This window comes from Salvelinus alpinus, chromosome 11, assembly GCF_045679555.1.
Source record: "Salvelinus alpinus chromosome 11, SLU_Salpinus.1, whole genome shotgun sequence".
In the NCBI taxonomy this organism is placed as follows: domain Eukaryota; kingdom Metazoa; phylum Chordata; class Actinopteri; order Salmoniformes; family Salmonidae; genus Salvelinus; species Salvelinus alpinus.
Window position 1 is genome coordinate 73795821 of NC_092096.1, and position 14760 is coordinate 73810580.

The 14760-nt window shown below is 43.6% G+C and overlaps 1 protein-coding gene across 1 annotated transcript in view; it reads left to right on the top strand.

Moving 5' to 3' along the window:
* Positions 1-14760, top strand: part of corin (corin, serine peptidase) — a 165288-nt gene that overhangs the window by 75333 nt on the left and 75195 nt on the right. The gene's annotated exons all lie outside the window — the stretch shown is intronic.

The window sequence follows — 14760 nt, forward strand, 5'->3', positions numbered from 1 at the left end:
CCCCTCTCCCCCCTCACCATTCATATTATTATTACCCCTCTCCCCCCTCACCATTCATATTATTATTACCCCTATTACCCCTCACCATTCATATTATTATTACCCCTCTCCCCCCTCACCATTCATATTATTATTACCCCTATTACCCCTCACCATTCATATTATTATTACCCCTCTCCCCCTCACCATTCATATTATTATTACCCCTATTACCCCTATTACCCCTCACCATTCATGTTATTATTACCCCTATTACCCCTCACCATTCATATTATTATTACCCCTCTCCCCCTCACCATTCATATTATTATTACCCATATTACCCCTATTACCCCTCATCATTCATATTATTATTACCCCATTACCCCTCACCATTCATATTATTATTACCCCTCTCCCCCTCACCATTCATATTATTATTACCCCTATTACCCCTCTCCCCCTCACCATTCATATTATTATTACCCCTCTCCCCCTCACCATTCATATTATTATTACCCCTATTACCCCTCACCATTCATATTATTATTACCTCTATTACCCCTATTACCCCTCACCATTCATATTATTATTACCCCTCACCCCTCACCATTCATATTATTATTACCCCTCTCCCCCTCACCATTCATATTATTATTACCCCTATTACCCCTATTACCCCTCATCATTCATATTATTATTACCCCATTACCCCTCACCATTCATATTATTATTACCCCTCCCCCCCCCCCTCACCATTCATATTATTATTACCCCTATTACCCCTCACCATTCATATTATTATTACCCCTATTACCCCTCTCCCCCTCACCATTCATATTATTATTACCCCTCTCCCCCTCACCATTCATATTATTATGACCCCTATTACCCCTCACCATTCATATTATTATTACCTCTATTACCCCTATTACCCCTCACCATTCATATTATTATTACCCCTCCCCCCTCACCATTCATATTATTATTAACCCTCTCCCCCTCACCATTCATATTATTATTACCCCTATTACCCCTCCCCCCTCACCATTCATATTATTATTTCCCCTCTCCCCCTCACCATTCATATTATTATTACCCCTATTACCCCTCTCCCCCCTCACCATTCATATTATTATTCCCCATATTACCCCTCACCATTCATTATTAGTTCTCTATTACCCCTATTACCCCTCACCATTCATATTATTATTACCCCTCTCCCCCTCACCATTCATGTTATTATTACCCCTATTACCCCTCACCATTCATATTATTATTACCCCTATTAACCCTCTCCCCCTCACCATTCATATTATTATTACCCCTATTACCCCTCTCCCCCCTCACCATTCATATTAATATTACCCCTCTCCCCCTCACCATTCATATTATTATTACCCCTCTCCCCCTCACCATTCATATTATTATTACCCCTCTCCCCCTCACCATTCATATTATTATAACCCCTCCCCCCTCACCATTCATATTATTATTACCCCTATTACCCCTCTCCCCCTCACCATTCATATTATTATTACCCCTATTACCCCTCTCCCCCTCACCATTCATATTATTATTACCCCTATTACCCCTCTCCCCCTCACCATTCATATTATTATTACCCCTCTCCCCCTCACCATTCATATTATTATTACCCCTATTACCCCTCACCATTCATATTATTATTACCTCTATTACCCCTATTACCCCTCACCATTCATATTATTATTACCCCTCACCCCTCACCATTCATATTATTATTACCCCTCTCCCCCTCACCATTCATATTATTATTACCCCTATTACCCCTATTACCCCTCATCATTCATATTATTATTACCCCATTACCCCTCACCATTCATATTATTATTACCCCTCCCCCCCTCACCATTCATATTATTATTACCCCTATTACCCCTCACCATTCATATTATTATTACCCCTATTACCCCTCTCCCCCTCACCATTCATATTATTATTACCCCTCTCCCCCTCACCATTCATATTATTATTACCCCTATTACCCCTCACCATTCATATTATTATTACCTCTATTACCCCTATTACCCCTCACCATTCATATTATTATTACCCCTCCCCCCTCACCATTCATATTATTATTAACCCTCTCCCCCTCACCATTCATATTATTATTACCCCTATTACCCCTCCCCCCTCACCATTCATATTATTATTACCCCTCTCCCCCTCACCATTCATATTATTATTACCCCTATTACCCCTCTCCCCCCTCACCATTCATATTATTATTACCCCTATTACCCCTCACCATTCATATTATTATTACCCCTATTACCCCTCACCATTCATATTATTATTACCCCTCTCCCCCCTCACCATTCATGTTATTATTACCCCTATTACCCCTCACCATTCATATTATTATTACCCCTATTAACCCTCTCCCCCTCACCATTCATATTATTATTACCCCTATTACCCCTCTCACCCCTCACCATTCATATTATTATTACCCCTCTCCCCCCTCACCATTCATATTATTATTACCCCTATTACCCCTCTCCCCCCTCACCATTCATATTATTATTACCCCTCTCCCCCTCACCATTCATATTAATACCCCTCTCCCCTCACCATTCATATTATTATTACCCCTATTACCCCTAATTACCCCTCAACATTCATATTATTATTACCCCTCTCCCCCTCACCATTCATATTATTATCACCCCTCACCCCCTCACCATTCATATTATTAATACCCCTATTACCCCTCTCCCCCCTCACCATTCACATTATTATTACCCCTATTACCCCTCACCATTCATATTATTATCACCCCTCTCCCCCTCACCATTCATATTATTATTACCCCTCACCCCCTCACCATTCATATTATTATTACCCCTATTACCCCTCTCCCCCCTCACCATTCATATTATTATTACCCCTCTCCCCCTCACCATTCATATTATTATTACCCCTCACCCCCTCACCATTCATATTATTATTACCCCTATTACCCCTCTCCCCCTCACCATTCATATTATTATTACCCCTATTAACCCTCTCCCCCTCACCATTCATATTATTATTACCCCTCCCCCCCTCACCATTCATATTATTATTACCCCTATTACCCCTCACCATTCATATTATTATTACCCCTCTCCCCCTCACCATTCATATTATTATTACCCCTATTACCCCTCACCATTCATATTATTATTACCCCTCACCCCCTCACCATTCATATTATTATCACCCCTCACCCCCTCACCATTCATATTATTATTACCCCTCTCCCCCTCACCATTCATATTATTATTACCCCTATTACCCCTCTCCCCCTCACCATTCATATTATTATTACCCCTCTCCCCCCTCACCATTCATATTATTATTACCCCTATTACCCCTATTACCCCTCACCATTCATATTATTATTACCCCTATTACCCCTCTCCCCCTCACCATTCATATTATTATTACCCCTCTCCCCCTCACCATTCATATTATTATTACCCCTATTACCCCTCTCCTCCTCACCATTCATATTATTATTACCCCTCTCCCCCTCACCATTCATATTATTATTACCCCTATTACCCCTCTCCCCCTCACCATTCATATTATTATTACCCCTCTCCCCCCTCACCATTCATATTATTATTACCCCTATTACCCCTCACCATTCATATTATTATTACCCCTATTACCCCTCTCCCCCTCACCATTCATATTATTATTACCCCTCTCCCCCTCACCATTCATATTATTATTACCCCTATTACCCCTCTCCTCCTCACCATTCATATTATTATTACCCCTCTCCCCCTCACCATTCATATTATTATTACCCCTATTACCCCTCTCCTCCTCACCATTCATATTATTATTACCCCTCTCCCCCTCACCATTCATATTATTATTACCCCTATTACCCCTCTCCCCCTCACCATTCATATTATTATTACCCCTCTCCCCCTCACCATTCATATTATTATTACCCCTCCCCCCCTCACCATTCATATTATTATTACCCCTATTACCCCTCACCATTCATATTATTATTACCCCTCTCCCCCTCACCATTCATATTATTATTACCCCTCCCCCCTCACCATTCATATTATTATTACCCCTATTACCCCTCTCCCCCTCACCATTCATATTATTATTACCCCTATTACCCCTCTCCCCCTCACCATTCATATTATTATTACCCCTATTACCCCTCACCATTCATATTATTATTACCCCTCTCCCCCTCACCATTCATATTATTATTACCCCTCTCCCCCTCACCATTCATATTATTATTACCCCTCTCCCCCTCACCATTCATATTATTATAACCCCTCCCCCCTCACCATTCATATTATTATTACCCCTATTACCCCTCTCCCCCTCACCATTCATATTATTATTACCCCTATTACCCCTCTCCCCCTCACCATTCATATTATTATTACCCCTCCCCCCTCACCATTCATATTATTATTACCCCTATTACCCCTCTCCCCCTCACCATTCATATTATTATTACCCCTCCCCCCTCACCATTCATATTATTATTACCCCTATTACCCCTCTCCCCCTCACCATTCATATTATTATTACCCCTCTCCCCCTCACCATTCATATTATTATTACCCCTTCCCCCTCACCATTCATATTATTATTACCCCTATTACCCCTCCCCCCCTCACCATTCATATTATTATTACCCCTCTCCCCCTCACCATTCATATTATTATTAACCCTCTCCCCCCTCACCATTCATATTATTATTACCCCTATTACCCCTCTCCCCCTCACCATTCATATTATTATTACCCCTCCCCCCCTCACCATTCATATTATTATTACCCCTATTACCCCTCACCATTCATATTATTATTACCCCTCTCCCCCTCACCATTCATATTATTATTACCCCTCTCCCCCCTCACCATTCATATTATTATTACCCCTCTCCCCCTCATCATTCATATTATTATTACCCCTCCCCCCTCACCATTCATATTATTATTACCCCTCTCCCCCTCACCATTCATATTATTATTACCCCTCTCCCCCCTCACCATTCATATTATTATTACCCCTATTACCCCTCTCCCCCTCACCATTCATATTATTATTACCCCTATTACCCCTCTCCCCCTCACCATTCATATTATTATTAACCCTCTCCCCCCTCACCATTCATATTATTATTACCCCTATTACCCCTCACCATTCATATTATTATTACCCCTCCCCCCTCACCATTCATATTATTATTACCCCTATTCCCCCTCTCCCCCTCACCATTCATATTATTATTACCCCTATTACCCCTCTCCCCCTCACCATTCATATTATTATTACCCCTATTACCCCTCTCCCCCTCACCATTCATATTATTATTACCCCTCTCCCCCTCACCATTCATATTATTATTACCCCTCTCCCCCTCACCATTCATATTATTATTACCCCTCTCCCCCTCACCATTCATATTATTATTACCCCTATTACCCCTCACCATTCATATTATTATTACCCCTCTCCCCCCTCACCATTCATATTATTATTGCCCCTATTACCCCTCTCCCCCTCACCATTCATATTATTATTACCCCTATTACCCCTCTCCCCCTCACCATTCATATTATTATTACCCCTCTCCCCCTCACCATTCATGTTATTATTACCCCTCTCCCCCTCACCATTCATATTATTATTACCCCTCTCCCCCTCACCATTCCTATTATTATTACCCCTCTCCCCCTCACCATTCATATTATTATTACCCCTCTCCCCCTCACCATTCATATTATTATTACCCCTATTACCCCTCACCATTCATATTATTATTACCCCTCTCCCCCCTCACCATTCATATTATTATTGCCCCTATTACCCCTCACCATTCATATTATTATTAACCCTCTCCCCCTCACCATTCATATTATTATTACCCCTATTACCCCTCTCCCCCTCACCATTCATATTATTATTACCCCTCTACCCCCTCACCATTCACCATTCACCACCATACCCCTATATGGCAGACCAATCCGAACTCATCTCTCTGCATGTCCAGCCCACTCAGTATCTCAGCCAATCATGGCTCTCGTGTGAAGTAGTGACTCGCGACGTGCACCTAGTTTCCTGAAACAGGTCACGATTGAAAATGGCAACTTTCAGAATGAATCAAACCACTTTATTTTGTATTTATTTTTAGCGTAAAGTCTCTCGAAACCAGTCTTTTTTTATTGTTCATAAATGCTTTCCTAGCCCCATATAATATACAAGATCAGAGTATTTAAAAAATCTACCAATTGGTGCTGAACAGGAGACAATATGTGTGTTTTTACATGGCTTCCTGTCATTGATCTCTAATATTCTGAACTCTTCTCTCCATACTGTATATTTTTGTCCGTCCAGAAAACTCTTATTAAAGGTAGACCACATTTAAAAGGGATGGCTTTAAATAAATGTACTGAAAACTGTATTGAATCAAAACTCCACGAGACAATCTGTTGGACAGCAAGTGGGAGGGTTTTCAGAGATTTTATTGTATTCAGCACCAACTACTGAGAATTGCATCGGAAAGGCGTACATTTCCTAAGTCTGAATCGGGCCCTAAGTCATTCTATATATCCTTTTATGGGGTAAATTTTGGCTGGTCTTAAGCCAGTGCATTCATCAAATGTATGCTCGTTCGACCTATACCAGCCGGCACTTTTCTATTTTCAAAACATAGCGCCAGGATTGGTAATTTACCTGTCTTATATGAGCTGGCTTTCTCTGAGGTGGGATGGGTGGCAATATCTGAGGTGTGTCCTTAAAAAGGTGCCAAAGTCCCAATTTCAGTATGTGCTGGCGGGGATATTTAAGACCAACCGAAAACGGTTAGCCGTTAACGCGGTTGGTTATGGATTTTGACTGCAGCAGCGCAACCTATCCAGCCATGAAGCACAGTACGCACAATGCACATAGAACAGGAGAGATGTTGTTGTTTTTTGTGCCCATAAACCTCGTATTTAGAAACCATAAAAAAATGAATGTTTATTTTGTTGTCCCCCTTTTCATCTGATTTAAATACCAAGTAGACGCCCTCCTTTGAATGAAGACAGTTTTTGGTGTTGTCCTGACCGATGCGTTCGGCAAGCAGTGTAGACTAAAGGATTTGGCTTGTAGGAAGGACGTCACCAGAGCATTATTAACAGATTGGGTTTAGGAGTAACAAACCAGTGAGTGGACATCCCCTTTATCTACGTTATTTTAGCCACCACCTCATACTGATTGGATGAGATGAAAACCCTCCATGTAGACCCTAAAGATGGACTGAGAGATGAAACCCCTTCATAGAGATGGACTGAGAGGTGAAACCCCTTCATAGAGATGGACTGAGAGGTGAAACCCCTCCATAGAGATGGACTGAGAGGTGAAACCCCTCCATAGAGATGGACTGAGAGGTGAAACCCCTCCATAGAGATGGACTGAGAGGTGAAACCCCTCCATAGAGATGGACTGAGAGGTGAAACCCCTCCATAGAGATGGACTGAGAGGTGAGACCCCTCCATAGAGATGGACTGAGAGGTGAAACCCCTCCATAGAGATGGACTGAGAGGTGAAACCCCTCCATAGAGATGGACTGAGAGGTGAAACCCCTCCATAGAGATGGACTGAGAGGTGGAACCCCTCCATAGAGATGGACTGAGAGGTGAGACCCCTCCATAGAGATGGACTGAGAGGTGAAACCCCTCCATAGTGATGGACTGAGAGGTGAGACCCCTCCATAGAGATGGACTGAGAGGTGAAACCCCTCCATAGAGATGGACTGAGAGGTGAGACCCCTCCATAGTGATGGACTGAGAGGTGAAACCCCTCCATAGAGATGGACTGAGAGGTGAAACCCCTCCATAGTGATGGACTGAGAGGTGAAACCCCTCCATAGTGATGGACTGAGAGGTGAAACCCCTCCATAGAGATGGACTGAGAGGTGAAACCCCTCCATAGAGATGGACTGAGAGGTGAAACCCCTCCATAGAGATGGACTGAGAGGTGAGACCCCTCCATAGAGATGGACTGAGAGGTGAAACCCCTTCATAGTGATGGCCTGAGAGGTGAAACCCCTCCATAGAGATGGACTGAGAGGTGAAACCCCTCCATAGAGATGGACTGATAGATGAAACCCCTCCATAGAGATGGACTGAGAGGTGAAACCCCTCCATAGAGATGGACTGAGAGGTGAAACCCCTCCATAGAGATGGACTGAGAGATGAAACCCCTCCATAGAGATGGACTGAGAGGTGAAACCCCTCCATAGAGATGGACTGAGAGGTGAAACCCCTCCATAGAGATGGACTGAGAGATGAAACCCCTCCATAGAGATGGACTGAGAGGTGAAACCCCTCCATAGAGATGGACTGAGAGGTGAAACCCCTCCATAGAGATGGACTGAGAGGTGAAACCCCTCCATAGAGATGGACTGAGAGGTGAAACCCCTCCATAGAGATGGACTGAGAGGTGAGACCCCTCCATAGAGATGGACTGAGAGGTGAAACCCCTCCATAGAGATGGACTGAGAGGTGAAACCCCTCCATAGAGATGGACTGAGAGGTGAGACCCCTCCATAGAGATGGACTGAGAGGTGAAACCCCTCCATAGAGATGGACTGATAGATGAAACCCCTCCATAGAGATGGACTGAGAGGTGAAACCCCTCCATAGAGATGGACTGATAGATGAAACCCCTCCATAGAGATGGACTGAGAGGTGAAACCCCTCCATAGTGATGGACTGAGAGGTGAAACCCCTCCATAGAGATGGACTGAGAGGTGAAACCCCTCCATAGAGATGGACTGAGAGGTGAGACCCCTCCATAGAGATGGACTGAGAGGTGAAACCCCTCCATAGTGATGGACTGAGAGGTGAGACCCCTCCATAGAGATGGACTGAGAGGTGAGACCCCTCCATAGAGATGGACTGAGAGGTGAAACCCCTCCATAGAGATGGACTGAGAGGTGAGACCCCTCCATAGAGATGGACTGAGAGGTGAAACCCCTCCATAGAGATGGACTGAGAGGTGAAACCCCTCCATAGAGATGGACTGAGAGGTGAAACCCCTCCATAGAGATGGACTGAGAGGTGAGACCCCTCCATAGAGATGGACTGAGAGGTGAAACCCCTCCATAGAGATGGACTGAGAGGTGAAACCCCTCCATAGTGATGGACTGAGAGGTGAAACCCCTCCATAGTGATGGACTGAGAGGTGAAACCCCTCCATAGAGATGGACTGAGAGGTGAAACCCCTCCATAGAGATGGACTGAGAGGTGAGACCCCTCCATAGAGATGGACTGAGAGGTGAAACCCCTCCATAGTGATGGACTGAGAGGTGAAACCCCTCCATAGAGATGGACTGAGAGGTGAGACCCCTCCATAGAGATGGACTGAGAGGTGAAACCCCTCCATAGAGATGGACTGAGAGGTGAGACCCCTCCATAGAGATGGACTGAGAGGTGAAACCCCTCCATAGAGATGGACTGAGAGGTGAAACCCCTCCATAGAGATGGACTGAGAGGTGAAACCCCTCCATAGAGATGGACTGAGAGGTGAGACCCCTCCATAGAGATGGACTGAGAGGTGAAACCCCTCCATAGAGATGGACTGAGAGGTGAAACCCCTCCATAGAGATGGACTGAGAGGTGAAACCCCTCCATAGAGATGGACTGAGAGGTGAGACCCCTCCATAGAGATGGACTGAGAGGTGAGACCCCTCCATAGAGATGGACTGAGAGGTGAAACCCCTCCATAGAGATGGACTGAGAGGTGAAACCCCTCCATAGAGATGGACTGAGAGGTGAAACCCCTCCATAGAGATGGACTGAGAGGTGAGACCCCTCCATAGAGATGGACTGAGAGGTGAAACCCCTCCATAGTGATGGACTGATAGATGACATGGTCCAGTGATATTAAGTTATTTTCCTGTATGCTTGTTTTCCTTTTTGTTTGATAACAGCAACAACACAACAGCCAGTAGTTTACCCTGCTCTAATGACTGCTGGTTCAACAGCAATGTGTCTGCTGTCTTCCTTATCCTGGCCATGCATTATATTATCCTGGCCATGCATTATATTATCCTGGCCATGCATTATATTCTCCTGACCATGCATTATATTATCCTGGCCATGCATTATATTATCCTGGCCATGCATTATATTCTCCTGACCATGCATTATATTATCCTGGCCATGCATTATATTATCCTGGCCATGCATTATATTATCCTGGCCATGCATTATATTCTCCTGACCATGCATTATATTATCCTGGCCATGCATTATATTATCCTGGCCATGCATTATATTATCCTGGCCATGCATTATATTATCCTGGCCATGCATTATATTCTCCTGACCATGCATTATATTATCCTGGCCATGCATTATATTATCCTGGCCATGCATTATATTATCCTGGCCATGCATTATATTATCCTGGCCATGCATTATATTATCCTGGCCATGCATTATATTATCCTGGCCATGCATTATATTATCCTGGCCATGCATTATATTATCCTGGTCATGCATTATATTATCCTGGTCATGCATTATATTATCCTGGCCATGCATTATATTATCCTGGCCATGCATTATATTATCCTGGCCATGCATTATATTATCCTGGCCATGCATTATATTATCCTGGCCATGCATTATATTATCCTGGCCATGCATTATATTATCCTGGCCATGCATTATATTATCCTGGCCATGCATTATATTATCCTGGCCATGCATTATATTATCCTGGCCATGCATTATATTATCCTGGCCATGCATTATATTATCCAGGCCATGCATTATATTATCCTGGCCATGCATTATATTATCCTGGCCATGCATTATATTATCCTGGTCATGCATTATATTATCCTGGTCATGCATTATATTATCCTGGCCATGCATTATATTATCCTGGCCATACATTATATTATCCTGGCCATGCATTATATTATCCTGGCCATACATTATATTATCCTGGCCATGCATTATATTATCCTGGCCATGCATTATATTATCCTGGCCATGCATTAGCCAAGGAGCCTGTCCAGAACAGCTTTCTAAATGGTCTACTGGGGCTTTTGCATAATTCACAAAGCAATGCTCCATTCGGCTTGTATCCATCCAACATATATCATGTTATTATTCAGTCCTATAATACAGTAATCCTAGACTATATCATGTTATTATTCAGTCCTATAATACAGTAATCCTAGACTATATCATGTTATTATTCAGTCCTATAATACAGTAATCCTAGACTATATCATGTTATTATTCAGTCCTATAATACAGTAATCCTAGACTATATCATGTTATTATTCAGTCCTATAATACAGTAATCCTAGACTATATCATGTTATTATTCAGTCCTATAATACAGTAATCCTAGACTATATCATGTTATTATTCAGTCCTATAATACAGTAATCCTAGACTATATCATGTTATTATTCAGTCCTATAATACAGTAATCCTAGACTATATCATGTTATTATTCAGTCCTATAATACAGTAATCCTAGACTATATCATGTTATTATTCAGTCCTAACATTGGATGTTTTTTTTGTTTTTTTCTACTGTAGCTCTCATTCGTTACTGTAGCTTATGCTATTTAATAAACTATCCACAATGGACCAGGACTAGAATATTCCAGGGCCCACATTAGAGTTGATGACAAGTCAAAGACCTTCGTCAATAACCTACGGAACTTGACACCACCACATGCAGTATTAAACCATGGAACACCTTGATTGGCCAGTGAGTGGCCAAGCCCTCGTCACACCGACAACGTACTTATTCATCAAAACCCCTTTCGCGCCACCGCCAGCTATTGCGCTCATAATAAGACCTGTGAAAATAGCAACAATACTTCTGACACACCCCCGCACTTAGATTTACCAACGCGTTAGGTTTGTTAAGGAAGACATCCTCTTCTGCAAACCATTGGAAACCAGGACAACAGGAGAGGATATTTTTTAAGTACCGGACAGCTTTGTGACATTAAATGGACTTTGGTGGTCAAGATGTGTTGGTATCTGTACTGATGGTACAAAAGCCACGACAGGGAGACATAGTGGAGTGGTAACGCACGTGCAAGCAGTTGCTCCCGACGCCACTTGGGTACACTGCAGCATCCACCGAGAGGCTCTTGCTGCCAAGAAAATGTCTGACAGCTTGAAACACCTTAGGACACTACAGTGAAAATGGTTAACTTTGTTAAAACTTCTTCAGGATTGGTGGGTCCCCAGCGGGATGGTTGAGCTAACGTAGGCTAATGCGATTAGCATGAGTTTGTAAGTAACAAGAACGTTTCCCAGGACATACAGTTGAAGTTGGAAGTTTACATACACTTAGGTTGGAGTCATTAAAACTCGTTTTTCAACCACTCCACAAATGTCTTGTTAAAATACAACCTTATACAGTGCATTCGAAAAGTATTCAGACCCCTTGACTTCCACTATTTGTTACTTTACAGCCTTATTCTAAAATGGATTGAATAAACGTTTTTCCTCATCAATCTACACACAATACCCCATAATGACATCACAATACCCCATAATGACATCACAATACCCCATAATGACATCACAATACCCCATAATGACATCACAATACCCCATAATGACAAAGTGATAAACTGTTTTTAGACATTTTTGCAAATATATTAAAACTAAAATATAGATTTTATAGACTCTTTGCTATGAGACTCGAATTTGAGCTCAGGTGCATCCTGTTTCCATTGATCATCCTTCAGCTGCCTTCGGTAAGACAAGGGGTGGCAGTCTGTGTCTATTTGTCAATAACAGCTGGTGCACGAAATCAAATATGAATGAAGTCTTGAAGTTTTGCTCGCCTGAGGTAGAGTACCTCATGATAAGCTGTAGACCACACTATTTTCCAAGAGAGTTTTCATCTGTATTTTTAGCTGTCTATTTACCACCACAAACTGATACTTGCACTAAGACCACACTCAACCAGCTGTATAAGGCCATAAGGAAACAAGAAAATGCTCATCCAGAAGTGGCGCTCCTAGTGGCCGGGGAATTTAATGCAGGCAAACTTAAATCCTTTTGACCTAATTTCAACCAGCATGTCACATGTGCAACCAGAGGGAAAAAAGAACTCTGGACCCCCTTTACTTCACACACAGAGACGAGTACAAAGCTCTCCCTCACCCTCCATTTGGCAAATCTGACCATAATTCCTCCTGATTCCTGCTTACAAGCAAAAACTAAAGCAGGAAGTACCAGTGACTCACTCAATACGGAAGTGGTCAGATGACACAGATGCTAAGCTACAGGACTGTTTTGCTAGCACAGACTGGAATATGTTCCGGGATTCTTCCGATGGCATTGAGTAGTACACCACATCAGTCACTGGCTTCATCAATAAGTGCGTCGATGACGTCGTCCCCACAGTGACCTTACGTACATACCCCAGGCAACATCCGCACTGAGCTAAAGGGTAGAGCTGCCACTTTCAAGGAGTGGGACTCTAACCAGGACGCTTATAAGAAATCCCGCTATGCCCTCCGACGAACCATCAAACAAGCAAAGCGTCAATACAGGACTAGGATTGAATCCTACCACACCGGTTCTGACGCTCGTTGGATGTGGCAGAACTTGCAAACTATTACAGACTACATAGGGAAGCACAGCCATGAGCTGCCCAGTGACACGAGCCTACCAGACGAGCTAAATTACTTCTATGCTCGCTTCGAGGCAAGCAACACTGAAGCATGCATGAGAGCACCAGCTGTTCCGGACAACTGTGTGATCACGCTCTCCGCAGCCGATGTGAGCAAGACATTTAAACAGGTCAACATTCACAAGGCTGCGGAGCCAGACGGATTACCAGGATGTGTACTCAGAGCATGCGCTGACCACCTGGCAAATGTCTTCACTGACATTTTCAACCTCTCCCTGACCGAGTCTGTAATACCAACATGTTTTAAGCAGACCACCATAGTCCCTGTGCCCAAAAACATCAAGGTAACCTGCCTAAATGACTACCGACGCGTAGCTCTCACGTCTGTAATCATGAAGTGCTTTGAAAGGCTGGTCATGGCTCACATCAACACCATTATCCCAGAAACCCTAGACCCACTGCAATTTGCATACCGCCCCAACAGATCCACAGATGACGCAATCTCTATTGCACTCAACACTGCCCTTTCCCACCTGGACAAAAGGAACACCTACGTGAGAATGCTGTTCATTGAATACAGCTCAGTGTTCAACACAATAGTGCCCTCAAAGCTCATCACTAGCTAAGGACCCTGGGACTAAACACCTCCCTCTGCAACTGGATCCTGGACTTCCTGACCGGCCACCCCCAGGTGGTGAGGGTAGGAAGCAACACATCTGCCACGCTGATCCTCAACACTGGAGACCTTCAGGGGTGCATGCTCAGTCCCCTCCTGTACTCCCTGTCTCCCATGACCGCATGGCCAAGCACGACTCCAACACCATCATTAAGTTTGCTGATATGGGCCTCCCGAGTGGTGCAGTGGTCTAAGGCACTGCATCGCAGTTGCTAGCTGTGCCACTAGAGATCCTGGTTCGAGTCCAGGCTCTGTCGCAGCTGGGTTAGGGAGAGGTTGAAAATGTCAGTGGAGACAGTTGCCAGTTGGTCCGTGCATGCTTTGAGTACACATCCTGGTAATCCATCTGGCCCCACGGCTTTGTGAATGCTGACCTGTTTAAAAGTCTTGCTCACATCGGCTACCGA